Source organism: Leptopilina boulardi, unplaced genomic scaffold, assembly GCF_019393585.1.
Source record: "Leptopilina boulardi isolate dan_hultmark-lab unplaced genomic scaffold, ZJU_Lbou_2.1 LbouV2_60, whole genome shotgun sequence".
Classification (NCBI taxonomy): Eukaryota; Metazoa; Arthropoda; class Insecta; order Hymenoptera; family Figitidae; genus Leptopilina; species Leptopilina boulardi.
Window position 1 is genome coordinate 1,102,098 of NW_026138006.1, and position 14,361 is coordinate 1,116,458.

Below are 14,361 nucleotides of genomic sequence, written 5' to 3' on the forward strand. Positions count from 1 at the left end.
TTATAAGATAATAAATTTATTTTTTACTATTAGAAAGGCAAATACAAAAATATTACAAAGCATAAAAATAAATTCCATGCACAGTAATTATTACATTTTATAAACACGTTATTATTTCCCAATCATAATCCATTTTTAAACTATTTTTTGCTTTTATTTCATTTTCCACGTCTTTTTCCTAGATTTTCCTGGTTAGTAGACATCTTGTAATTTTTCCAAAATTTGTGTATGTTACAATTATTATCACGTGGATATTTTGAGAAATAATATTAAAAATTAATATTGTACTATTAATTTTTATATAAAAGTATCTTTATTTTTATACAAATAATCTTAATCTCTTTTTGGTACATATGTAATACTGTTTCTGTGGCAGTAAATAGATATACATATAAACAATAATAAAAATAAAGCAACAGGACGTAAGAACATGCTATTATCGTACTTAAATTTTCCATTTAAAATGAAAATTATTTGACTTATTTGTCCCAAAACCATGTAATTATAGGCGAATAAAGCCTTAAAAAATAATAATAATTTCAACAAAAATACATACATGGTCTTGAACAAACAAAAACGCTTTAAATCTTTCATACAAAAGTTAAACAAATTGTTTATAAAACGCCTCTCTGACCTGAGAGAATGAAAGCGGTTGAATGTTATTTTTTTGTGTTGTAAACTTAAAAAGAAATTATTACGAGTTATTTGCTTTACACAAATATTCAATCCGCGCACAAGCTCCTATTTCAACATTAAAGAAAAAAGACAATGTCGAAAGTGAAAAATTCAAACTCTTCTGCCAAGAAAGAAATCTAGACTCAGAAGGCATAACATAACATGACCTCTTAAGTCACGCTTACAAACCACGAATTAAAAGCGATAAAACTACAACGAAAAAACTGATAAAACGTTTCAAAAATTTACAGAGAAAATCTCTATTAAATCGCACTTGTTCATGATTAATCGCAAACAAAGTAAGCTTATCGGTATATTTTTAATCTTTTTCCTCAGAATCTTTGCGTTTTTTCTTTGCTGCTTGAAAAAATTCTTTCATTAAAACCAGCATTTGGTCTTTTCTTTCCAAACTGGCAACACTTCGCCAATTTGCTTCCTGATTTAATTCTCTTAGCGTCATGGGACTTTCCTTCTGTACAGTAGATTTCCTTCGTTTTGCTTGAGAATTTTGATCGTCGACATGTCCAATGGTATTTTTACTTCCTTTGATTTCGTAAGCAATTTTCTTTTCGTACCCTTTCAGACTAGAGGCAGTTGTTGGAGGTACAATTTCAGGTCGTTTGTACAAATGGAAATCCATCTCGTCAAAATATTGCCACTTTTTCTGAGGACTTGTGCCCGTTTGTTTTTTCCTATCAACAATACCTTTGTAGGTTCTCATTAATGCATCCCATTTCGTGTCGCATTTATGTTCTGTTACTTTAAACCCTTGTTTTACCAAAATATCCGATACTTTCATCCACAAACGAGTTCCTTTTAGATTAGTTTTGTCCTTTGTTTGCAAATATGTTTCGATTAATGCCGATACCATCTCGGGTGTCCATTCTACACGTGTTTTATCTAAAAAAAAAGATTTTTGAAATATATATTTTATTATTTTATTTATTATTATATTATTATACATTTTTATTATTTTTATTGAAAAAAATGCAATTCAGTAATAGTAATCAAGATTGCTATAATTTTCCTGGAACAAAATTCAATTACATTTTCAGGTTTTCCAGGACTCAAATTAATTAAATAAAATTTTTAATTTAATAAAATTTTGAATAATTGAGTTTTTAATTTATTCCGGAATAATGAATTTTAAATCGATTAAAATTGAGAACAATTAAATTTTAAATTGACTAAAATGTGTAACAATAGAATAGACCTGTCCTGTTCCGCACAATTTTTTAACCCTCAAATATTTATAACCGTTATTTTAAGTTTGAAATTTTTAATTGTAGTATTCTAGTGACAGAATCTTAATCAGTGAAATAAAAAAACATGGATGTTTTTTGGTTCTTTTAGCGTAATTTTGACTTATCAATTTTCAAAAATTAATTTCCTAATTCTTCAAATTTCAGATATTCTATCTATCCCGTTATTTTAAATTTTCAATTCGCGATTTTTCTATTCTGACAACAAAATCTTAATCGAAGACCACGAAAATTTAATTGTACCTACATTAACCCCTTCACTGTTATTGACCTCTATAGAGGCAAAAAAATGTCGTGCCACCAGTGTGCATGACCGCTATAGAGGCATCTCAAAAAAATAAGTAGACACAAAATATGATAAATTATCGATAGTTTACTTCATTATTTTAATAATCGTTTACTTCATTATTTTAACAATACAATAAACTTGTCAATGGGTATTCTTAGATTTTCGGTTTTTTTTAATATCAATTTTAAAAAAAAAAATTTTTTTTCCCACATACGGGGCACTGAAGCTTTATTTTTGCTACACTGCGAAGGGGTTAAGTGCAATTGATTACAAATATTATTGATTTTCGATTTTTTAATCATCAATTATAGAATGTTACAAAACAATATGTTCAAAAAATGAATAATTTGAAAATTTTCGATTGATGATAAAAGCTTACTTGACTTTGAATTCTCTTTATTTTCGTCAATTTTGTCAATTCCGTTTCTAAAAATAAATAAACAATTATTGTTTATATAAACTATAACGTGATTTTTGCTTGAATGATTATTTTTGTGTTATTTTTACTTTAATTTTACCAAAAACTATTAATTTTAAATTATATTTTCTCACGTTACTTTATTTTTAATTATTTATTATTTTTAAGACGCCAAGTTATTTTTATGGAAAATAACTAAACCATTCTATATTTATTTGAATATAATATAATATCCGCCTGCTGGCTCAGCACGTCATTGTTTTGTACCAATGACCCGCGGAGAGTGGGTGGGAAAGGATAAAGACACAAGTAAACACTTCACTTAATTTGTTTCATAATTATTTCTTTAATTCATTATTTTAATTAAATCAAGTATTCCGCAGAAGGCCGAATAATTTTCACAATTAGTATTCGGCAGAAGGCCGAATAATTTTCACAATTATAATTTTAATACGCGAAAACTTTTGTGTACAACGGAAGGTTATATTATAATTTTAATTAATGATTTAATAATATGCCGATCTGGCTGACAAAATTATTATACTCGGGACTCACCGTCTATACGACGTCGACCCCTCAAAGAACCTCGTCCTGACATTATTTAATTTTTTTATTACACTAATTTATTTATTATGACAAAAATTAGGCTTGTCGCCTGTTGCACTTCCAGAATGAGAATGACTAAAAATGGCTGACCTGTCACGCTAGTCGGCGTCTCTTTGTGCGCTTTCTTTTTAGAGGTGAGTCCCGGTGAAAGTAATTAATTACAACTTTTTCTTTATCGATAATCAATTTATCACGAGTCGATATTTTTCATGAATCCGGAGGGTAAAGTAGAACGCTACCGTGCCACAGCGCATCGTAGCGCTCTCTATCCAAAATGGCCGCTCCCATTGTTGTGACAGCTGAGTATACAAATGAATTTTCGTCTTCCTGGTGCTCTTCTTATTCGGGAATCTCTTCCAAATATATACACCAGGAAGCACTTCCCTTGTGGTACATCGAACATCATTAATAATATGGAAAAGCTGACTCATTTTGTTGAATCGGAGAATTACTCCGATTAATGTCCATTTTTTCATGAAATAGAAAAATAATAAAATGATAATGTGGACAACAATTTACTGTTTCCTTGAATCGATCTGGCGAGTCAGCAGGTATATTTAATTTTATTCAACTATTGCTTAATTTAACATTTAATATTTTTACAATTCTCTTGTTATTTTATTACTTTTGACAAACATACTGATATTTATTTGTTTTTAGAAATGATGGTGATTCCCACCCTGGAATATTTATTTACTATTTATCTATAAAAAATTAAGGAATATTGTGACGAGCATAAAATGCCGCGTCACAAAACATATATATAATATATATATATATATATATATATATATATATATATAATATATATATATTGTGTATATAAAAATTTTGAAGTTTTTAGGAATGTACAGGCATAAATCTAATTTTATTATATTAATATATATATTTTTGAAAAATTACCGAGACCCTTTCCACTATCATCATCATATGCATCATGATCATTAGCATCATCAAGTGCATCATTATCATCATCTCGATTGTCTTTGCCGAATGAAGTAGACAGCTGAGAGAAAAAATTTCTTTCAATATTTGGTATCGTAATAGTCATCTCCTCTGGCGAAACGTATTGTACGTCTTCTCGTCCTACAAAGATCGAATAAATGAAATGAAAAAGTGAAAACTATATGTATAAAAACCACTATACGTATAATGCATGCGCAATTGAAAATCAAGAATTTATTATTAAAATTTAAATGCAGTAATTGAAATTGACTAAAATTGAAATTATATCAATTTTTATCTTACTAAAATTTTGTTTAGATTGAAATTTCAGTTTTAAGTAGTTTATGTAATTTAAGTTCAGATTTTAAAAATGTAAAATAGATTAAACAAGAGGAGGGTCCTTCTTTATAAAAGAAGTAAATAGCTTCCTCATAAAGGAAGAATTCTGTTCATGCCATGAACACTTTGCTTTCTCACGGAAATATTTTATTATTAAAAAAAACATTTTAAATTTATCAATTTAATAAAATTGATTGATATTTAGGAAAATATTTTCCAACAAAATATTCGCAATTAGGTCAGTCCATGTGGTTTTAAGTACATTCTAATTTGGTTATGATAATTTCAAAGTTAATTGGAGATTTTTTAAACAAACCATGTAAAAAAGTCAAGTTTTTTATACATGTGAAGTTACCCCCCCAATTTCGAAAAATTGAATTTTTTTTAGAGTTCTGACTTCCTCTAGTATAGTTCTAGAGTTCCTTATCCTTTTTTGAAATAGTTCCAGCGATTTGACTATAACAAAATCATTTTTCCAAAATGGGGTCTAACTTCACGCAGCCCCCCATTTTTGGAAAACTCGAAATATATTTAGATTTTTGAGTAGTTTTGAAAGAGTTCTAGAGTTCTCTCTACTTTATAGGAATAGTTCTGTTGACCTTGATAAAAATGCATAACTTCAAAATTTCATTTTTTCAAAATTTTGAGTTCTAAGAGTTCTGATCAGAGTTCTGTATGTCCCCCCTCGAGTTATACAAGAAATTTGTTTTGCTAGAATTCTAATTTTTATTTTTTTAGCCTTCTTAATGTTTAAATTATATGAAACCTACTGTGCAAATATGTTAATTTTAAATTAAAACATTTTAGTAAATTTTGTTTTTCTTTATAATATTTAAAGAAATTATCACTTGAGTGTCAATCTCTCAATTTTCTTCAATTTTTCTACCGTAAAAATTATTATACTTTCCTGTAAAACACATTTTAAAAATTCAGACTTACCAAAATATCAAGTAAAAAGATGAACAATTAAAAATAAAAAAATAATAATCTTCGTACAAACGAATTGAACAACTTTGTGGAAAAGTAAAAGAACTCTATAACTCTCTCAAAACTACTCAGAACTCTACAGATATTTCGATTTTTTTTATAGTTAAATCGCCGGAACTATTTCAAAAAAGTATAGGGAACTCTAAAACTATACTAGAAGAAGACAGAACTCTAAAAAAAATTCAATTTTTTGAAATTTGGGGGTCGACTTCACATTTATAAGTTTTTTAAAATTTAAAAATGTCAATAATTTTGGATAGAATGCATGTAGAACGTTCACCAATATTGCAGGTAAATATCCCTAGTAAAAATAATCACGTGTAATTACACAAGTCGATTTGGACATGTCAATACATGTGTAATACACACGTAAATACACGTGTAAATATATGCGGAAAAATTATTACACGTGTATTTAAACTTTTCCTCGTGTATGCACACGTGTTTTTAAATGTCCAAATCGACACGTGGAATTACACGTGTTTATTTTTAATGGTGATTAAATAAATTTTCAGAAAACTTTCGGTGATGTAGGGGTAGTAAAACAATACTTCCTCCATGAGGAAGCAAAATTAATAAAATTTTTTGAAATTAAAGACTTTAAGTATGGATAATTGAAATTATTTTCTCTTACCATTGTATTCAAGAATGTAGCACAGCATAGCACGATCCTCGGGCCTGATCACCAGCTCACCTGTTTTACCGTCAACAACGGCTGTAACGCTCAAAATTTGATTTTCGTCACCCATTATCACTAAATTATCACAGATTATCACTAAATTATTACAGTAGAGCTAATTATTTTCACAATTTTAACTTAATTGTCAACACAAGCACTGTTAACTATTGCGTTATTGTTTTTGTCGTAAACATAAAAACATCGCAGTGCGCATGATCCGCAAATAAATTGCAGAAATGTAAACTAGGCTTTAATTTGTAAAGCAAAATTACGAAAACATTGCGTGAGTACCACTGTTCACTGGTTCCAGTAACTGTCAGTGATTGACGAAAACCCCCAATACATGATGTTAATAAACTATAACGAAAGTTAAAATTAAACGCAAATGAAAAAATGATTTTAATCAACTTAGCGTCATGCCTTTAATTTTTCCTCTTGTAAAATTGTTCTTTAAGATGCAAGCTTTCATTTAAATCTAAGAACACATTTCCAGAACTTCTTGTTTTTAATTTATTCAAATTCAAATATTTTTATTTTGGTTGCATCAGGGAAAGTCATAAAAATCCTTTATGGAGACCCAGCTTGGGTACTGTGACGGTCTACTTTTGCAGCCGCTCTTACCATACTAAAAACATCTTTTCCCTGGTTTTCTGGACCTTAACTTACTTACGAAACTATCTTCTGGCTTCAATCTTCGTAGGTAAGATCCCTTCTCCTAGTCCGCGACCCTTCCTTGCCGTTCTTATTCTGGCCTATTTATTCTTTGCTCCAACGAGAGTTTTTTTTGCCTCCTCAAGAGCCGACCTTAAGACCTTGCACACTCCTGTTCGGCTGCGTGGAAAATACTAACCTTTTCACTGAACCTTTCCCTGCACAAAAAGCAAGTGGCGTTCTTTTTGCAGCCAGCTGTTTGGTTGTCGACTTCTCCGCATTTATAGCATGCAGTCGACCTATCCTTCGCGGAACACTCCCATCCTATACTCTGTCCATCGAGAGTTTGCCCTCGGAAAACGACGAGTTTTAGTCATTTTCGCGCAGAACACCATAAAAATGAAAGAGTTGGCGGAGTTTTGAAATAAGGACCGCCTTTTTTGAAAAATGTTAATTTTAGGCTTGGTTCAAACATATGGTTTAAATTGTCACTTCTAGTCTCCAGTCGTCCGTGCGTTCACAAGTCACAAGTTTATGAGGGTCCTAATAAACTGCACGTTACAGTGCAATAAAAAATTTAAAAAAATTTAGTTTTACAGATAATTAATTTTGAACAATATATTCGGAATCTGCAAATTCTCACGATTCTAATGATATGTAATAGTTTTGCAAAACAAGAATCCCTGCAATTGTTATTAATTTTTCAGTTGATTATAGTTCAGAAAGTGAATAAAGAAAAACATTTGTGTATATTGTATGTTAAACAAATTATATGTTTTGTGGTGGGGGTATTTACTCGCGTATTAGTGCACATTCTAAAAAGCTATGTGTACATACAAACATTTCATTAATTACTGAATTTGTGAATTATTTAAATTTTAATGTATTATAGTCAAACAACATACTGTTGAAATCGCAATAAAATAAGGATTTCAAAAATAACATTTTTAATTTTGTAAGAACAAAATTAAAAAATTTTGTATTCTTTATTAAGTCATTACTATTTGAATGTCCTTTTTAGGTATAAAGGTCATAAATTTCCCTTTGACTCGTGAGGGCCTAAGACCGTGTGGAAAGGTAGGAGACCGAAACGATTGTCATTGGCTATTTTTCCGATGAAAAAAATTACGGAAACGCCATTTTTAAGTTTTTTAACGCCCTCAGAGAAAAAAACTGCGCGACCGAGGGCAAACTCTCGATGGACAAAGTATTGATGAATTAGAGGTGTCTCCAATTCTCAGGAGAAGTTCTCCCTTTCTGGTTGGCCTTGCTACAACAATGTTCGCCTGACAGGTCTCCGGGTGTGCCTCCTTTCGGAGCTTTCCCAAAATGTCTGCATACGTCTTACCTTCATCGACCTTTATGATCAACGTTGATTCCTTAGCCATTTCCATCACCTTGTTGGTCTTCAGTGGCTTCGCCGTCATCTTAACTGCAGACTTCTGTCGCAAAGCTTCACGCTTCTTTTTTTTCGGATCGTTCAAAGACTTGGTCCTGCTGGACCGTCTCGTTCGTTTCTGGCATTGCAGGATAACATTTTTTATGATGTTGCCTGTCTCGCCTTTTCAGACAGTCCTTTCGCGCCTCCTCCGACCATACCAATCCCTCGTAAAGCTCGCATCTTTCTACTTTGCTGTTCTTTTTGACGCTCTCTGCATTTTAACGCTCTCTGCATTTATAAAAAATTTACAATCTTCCGTTTTTCCAAGTTTAAACATTCGAAACTTCAGATTTTTTCTATATTGATTTAGAACTTCACTTATTTCGAAAATTAAACAACTAGCGTAATGCAGCCATTAAAATAATGACATTCTCAACCCTGTAAAATGCAGAGAGCGTTAAAAAGTAAACATTAATAAAGTTTTAAAGAACTATGTAATACACAATACTTAATGTAAGCATAATACAGCCCTGCCCTAATTTGACAAGTAAAATCTGCTTGTCCTACTATTTGACCTGTACATTTTTTTAGGAAAAAACCTGAGCTTTATGAAAAAAATAAATAAAAAAATAAAAAATGTCCATTTTATTGAAAAAATCATTGTCAAAAATGATGTCCAAATCGTCAAAAAACAACAAAATTATTCAAAATTTTTAATTTTCAAAAATTTTTATTTAAAAAAAATTTTTTTATTTTTTGTTGAAAAATGTGAGTAAAATGAAACACTTTTTCCTTTTAACATTTTTTGATTAGAGTGAAAACAACAAAGTTATAAAATTTTTTTAAATTTCCAAATCTTTTTATTTAAAAAAAAAAAATTTTTAATTTTTTTTTGAAAAATATCAGTAAAATGAAACACTTTTTTTCTAATTACATTCTCATCATAATGAGAAGGTATTACATTTGGGCGATTTTGAGCCTTCTCTAATTCCAGTGAATCTCGACGTTTTGAGACTTTCTGATGCCGAAAAAATGGGTCTTAAAAAAATGTTTGTCTGTATGTATGTCTGTATGTATGTATGTATGTATGTATGTCTGTAGACAAATTTTGTCCGACGATAACTCGAACAAATTTTAATGAATCGACTTCAAATTTGGTATACACTTTAAGTGTACCAAAATCTCGCCTGAGTTCGTTGGCCAGATGATTTCGTCAAAAATCAACAAAATTATTCAAATTTTGAGTTTTTAAAAATTTCAAAAATTCGCATTTTTCAAAAAAAAAATTTTTTCAATTTTTTTTTGAAAATTACGACTAAAAATAAACACTTTTTTCCTTTGACAATTTTTAATAGCGATTAAAACAAAAAAGTTATAGCACTTTTTTAAAAAAAGACAAAAAATGACAAAAACGGATGAAAAATGGGTAAAATGCAGAGCAAAATCACTTTATTTTGAAAAAATGTGTTCAAATATGTATTATTTCTCTTTAAACCACCTTCAATTAACATAAATTAAAGTAACTTACACATAAAATACCGAATTTTTTGTTTTTTTTTGTTTTTTTTGTTTTTTTTTTTTATAAGTGAACCATTGCTATCCATTTTCAAAAATTGCAATTTTTTTCATAATGTTTCTGATTAGTTCATGTTGCACTGTTTTTACTAGAATATCGTAAGTTTTTGATTGCTAACTTTTGAATTTAGTGAACTTCTTTTATTTTTAGCCCTTTTTTTTATCTAACCCCTTGACAGTCCATGGCTCATATATATCCCAATAAAAAGACGTTCCGTTTTTGTGATTTTGGACGTATTTGTACACATTTGAAGAAAATAGTAAATCTTTTTCTATTTAAGTATCAATGAGTACACTGTTGTTTTCGAGGTCCTTGAATTCGAATTTGGGGTTAGATTTAAAAATTTCAAAATGGCTGGCTCATCATATCGGAATAATTTAACATTGATTCGATTAGTTTAAAATTCGGTACACGGAGATTTTTGGTGTCTATGAATCCAAATTTTGAATTTGTTAAATCGATCCTCAAATTTTGATTTACCGACCCTACAAATTCACTAGCACCGAATTTTGAACGAAGCATATCAATTTCAAATTTTTCCGTCATATTGGGTAGCCATATTGAGTCCGCCATTTTCTATTTTTTTTTAAATTTTTAATTAAAAATTTATTTTTACATTCTCATCATAATGAGAAAGTATTACATTTGCCCGATTTTGACCAACATCTAATTCATATAAATCTCCACTTTTCAAGCCTTTCTGATGCCGAAAAAATAGGTTTTAAAAATTACTTTATTTTGAAAAACTATGTTCATCTATGTATTATTTCTGTTTAAACCACCTTAAATTAACACAAATAACAGTGACTTACTCATAAATTTCCGATTATTTTTTTGTTATAAGTCCAACTATTGTTTTCTATTTCCAAACATTTCAATTGTTTTCAAAAAATCCTTTATTTTGAAATACTTTATATTGCGCTGTTTATACCACAATTTCGTATTTTTTCGATTATTTACTTTTGAATTAGTTAAAATTTATTTATTTGTAGATTTGTAAACTTTTTTTTCTTTAACACTTTTCTATACAGATTTAAACAAAAAAGTTAAAAAAGTTATATTCTATAACGATTAAGGTAACAAAAATTTTAAATTATTTTCGATGTGTTATTTTACTCATTAATTTTTTGCGTCCCAGTTTTAACCTATTTTGCCACCTTTTCTTTTAGCAACTTTCATCTCTAGATTTAAAGTTTTTGAAGCAGTATTCCTAAAACATTTTTTCCACTATAACGAAAGCATTGTGAAGTGAAACAAAAATAATAAGTGTAGCAGGCGAAATTATAAAGAATTATGAATTAACTAAGTATCAACATTGCTATTTTTTAAGAGAAAATTCATTTTTCAACAATCTTTTTAACAAATTTAAATAAATCTTTCTACTCCTTGGTTTTTAGGTCGCTCATTACGATTCTGAAGTCAGTTTTTAAAAATTCAAAATGGCGTATTGGAACATTTTTGACACCATATTTTTAGCATTTAAAGGTATTCTGAAGGGATAAGATTTGAAAAATTATAAAAACTGAACAAAAATTCTAAAAAAATCTTTTTTTTAATGCTTGTAAATTGTTTATTTAAAAATTTTCGGTTCTTTTAGTACACTATTTGATAGAGCCTCAAATTACCTGTAAAAATTTCGTTAATGGGTTAATGGATGCCTCCTTTTCCTATTGTATGTTTCTAATTTTCGAGCGTGAAACGCGAGTGCCGTGATGAGAATGTTATCCTTAAAGTCAAAGTACTTTAAGAAAATGAAATTTAATTTATAAAAACCAAAAATTTCACTTATATAAATTGTACAAAAAAAATTTTATGAATAAAAACATGAGAGCGAAACCTCATATAATAAATTTGTTGCTTTAAAAAATGCATTTACTTTAAAGTTCTTTTTTTTAGTGTTTTTAAATTTTCAGTGCGATTCCAGGTGAGATTTTGACTTTTTCGGAGTAGGTTAACCGATTGCAATGAAACTTTGGAATTTTGTTATATATAGTAAGACTAATTTTGAACGTAAATTGCAGCTTAAAATATTTGTTAGTTTACGAGATTTGCAATAATAACAAAAAATTTTAAAGTGCTATATCTTCCGTTCTAATAATCGGATTGAGGTCTACTTTTTTTAAAATGTCAAGGAAAATGAGAGGAATAAATCTCTTTCAGAACAATTTTTTATAATTTTACAACTAAAAAAATTATTAAATAATAATTGAATAAATTTCACGCGACAATCTAAAATTCAATCACTCAAACGCTAAAATGATCTTACCTGTGTTTTCTTTAATGTTCCAAAGGAACATTAACGACATTGCGCACGCAGCATTCTCACGTAGCCAATTTAGTCCACGAATCACGTCAGCTAGTTATAGGAGAATGCTGCGTGCGCAATGTCGTCTGCACGTCAACTAGCAGAAATCGCAATTGTTTATACACGTAAATTATTAAAATTAAATAAGTTAAACTCGCATTTTTTGTTATTATTGCAAATCTCGTAAACTAACAAATATTTTAAGCTGAAATTTACGTTAAAGATTAGTCTTACTATATATAACAAAGTTTCATTGCAATCGGTTAACCTACTTCGAAAAAGTCAAAATCTCACCTGGAATCGCACTTCAATTAATTTCTTCTTTTACTCAATTGAAATTAGCTCAAAGCGGAATATCTTATTTTAGTAAATAATTTGGTTTGTCGATTTTCGTTAATTACAAAGACCTGGCCAATCCACGGCGCAATATTAAGGAACTAAGTTTGAACAGCTACAGTGCCGTCATTCTTCAGTGCCCGATAAAAAATTTATTCTAATACCTTTAAACCTTACCTATTTCTATAATTTAATTTAACGCATTTTAATATAGACTATGAGTAGTTTCTAATAAATTTTTCAAAACAAGTCGATTATATGAACATCCACTTTTAAAATAACTACTTTTTTACTTATTTTAACTCTGTGTGTAATTAATTTTATTCTTTTTAATAAAATTAATAAAAATAATTTCTTTCTTCTTGACATTTTACTTCAAAATTAATTAAATCAACTACAAAGTCTGAAACAACTACAAAATCTCATTCTACCAAATAGATTCTTGGGTCATTCAACTACTTTCTGGTAGTACAATTAATACAATTTTTAAATTTAATAGGAAAATTTTTGTATTACAGAGTGTAGTTAAAAAGTAATTAATGCTAATAGGTTTTGAATTGTAATAAACAAACAAAACGCGCGAAGCGCGTAATAATATCGGACCGCGAAGCGGGGCGATTATCCTTCGCGCGCCCCGGGGCGTGCTCAAACTAGCGAGCGAAGCGAGCCCCTACGCGCGAAGCGCGTGATGAGAATGTGGCCGCCCCCGCAGGGGGCTGCCAGATTTTTTTTTAATTAGAGTAAAAACAAAAAAGTTACTCATTTTTTTAATAGAAATGCCAAAACGGGTGAAAAATGTGTAGAATGCAGGGCAAAATTACTTTATTTTAGAAAAAACTGCAATTATCTATTATTTCTGTTTAAATTACTTTAAATTAACACAAATATGACTTACTTACTCATAATTTTTAGAAAATTAAAAAATTTTTGAATTAAATATTTGTTTTTACATTCTAATCATAACACAGCCCCACAAAAAAAAGTGTTGTGCGCGGCAGACTAGACTGGTCATTTCCTATGTATTTTGACGCGCTGAACACGAATCCGAAGTCCAAGCTCCATGACGTCAGGATTTTTTTCTAACCTCCAAATACCCGACGGATTTTGAGAGGTAGGCTATTTTTTTAAAAATTAATGGATTTACTTTAAACTTGGTATCTAGGGGTTTTTTGGGTCGCTGATGACGAATTTGAAGTTAGATTTTCAAAATTCAAAATGGCGGCTCCAATATGGCCAATATGGATCCAATTCCAATAGCGCATTCAACAGAAATAAAAGAAAACTATGAATATATGAAACTAGTTTTGGATAAAATTAGATACCGAGAACACAACTGGCAAATTTGTGGAGATTTTAAGATTTTAAGCATACTACTTGGACAACAATCAGGTTTTACATAAACACCATGTTTCCTGTGTTTGTGGGACAGTAGAGATCGAGCAAATCACTACATTAAAAAACAATGGTCAAAAAGGAATTCTTTCGAACCAGGTTCAAAAAATATAATAGAAAATCCCCTAATCGACCGTTCAAAGGTGATAATTCCGCCCTTACACACGAAACTAGGTGCAATTAAACAGTTTGTCAAAGCCTTAGATAAAAAAAGAAACTGTTTAAATACCTGGAACAAAAGTTTTCAGAAATCTCTGATGCGAAACTAAAAGAAGGGGTTTTCGACGGACCACGTTTTCGGAAATTGTTAAAAGGTGAGCAATTTATCACCAAGATGAATTTAAAGGAGAAAGCCGCATGGCTTAGTTTCAAAGCAGTTGTCGGAAATTTTCTGGGTAATCACAAGAGTGAAAATTGGGAGCAAATAGTTAGTGATATGATTAAAAACTTTGGTAAGTTAGTATGCTTAATGAGCATAAAGTTGCATTACTTAGACTCGCATCGGGATCAAGTCCCTGAA

At 29.7% G+C, this 14,361-nt stretch overlaps 1 protein-coding gene across 1 annotated transcript in view; it reads left to right on the forward strand.

Annotated features, from left to right (window-relative positions):
- LOC127290356 (uncharacterized) overlaps window positions 1–14,361 on the forward strand; it is a 289,039-nt gene that overhangs the window by 19,884 nt on the left and 254,794 nt on the right. The gene's annotated exons all lie outside the window — the stretch shown is intronic.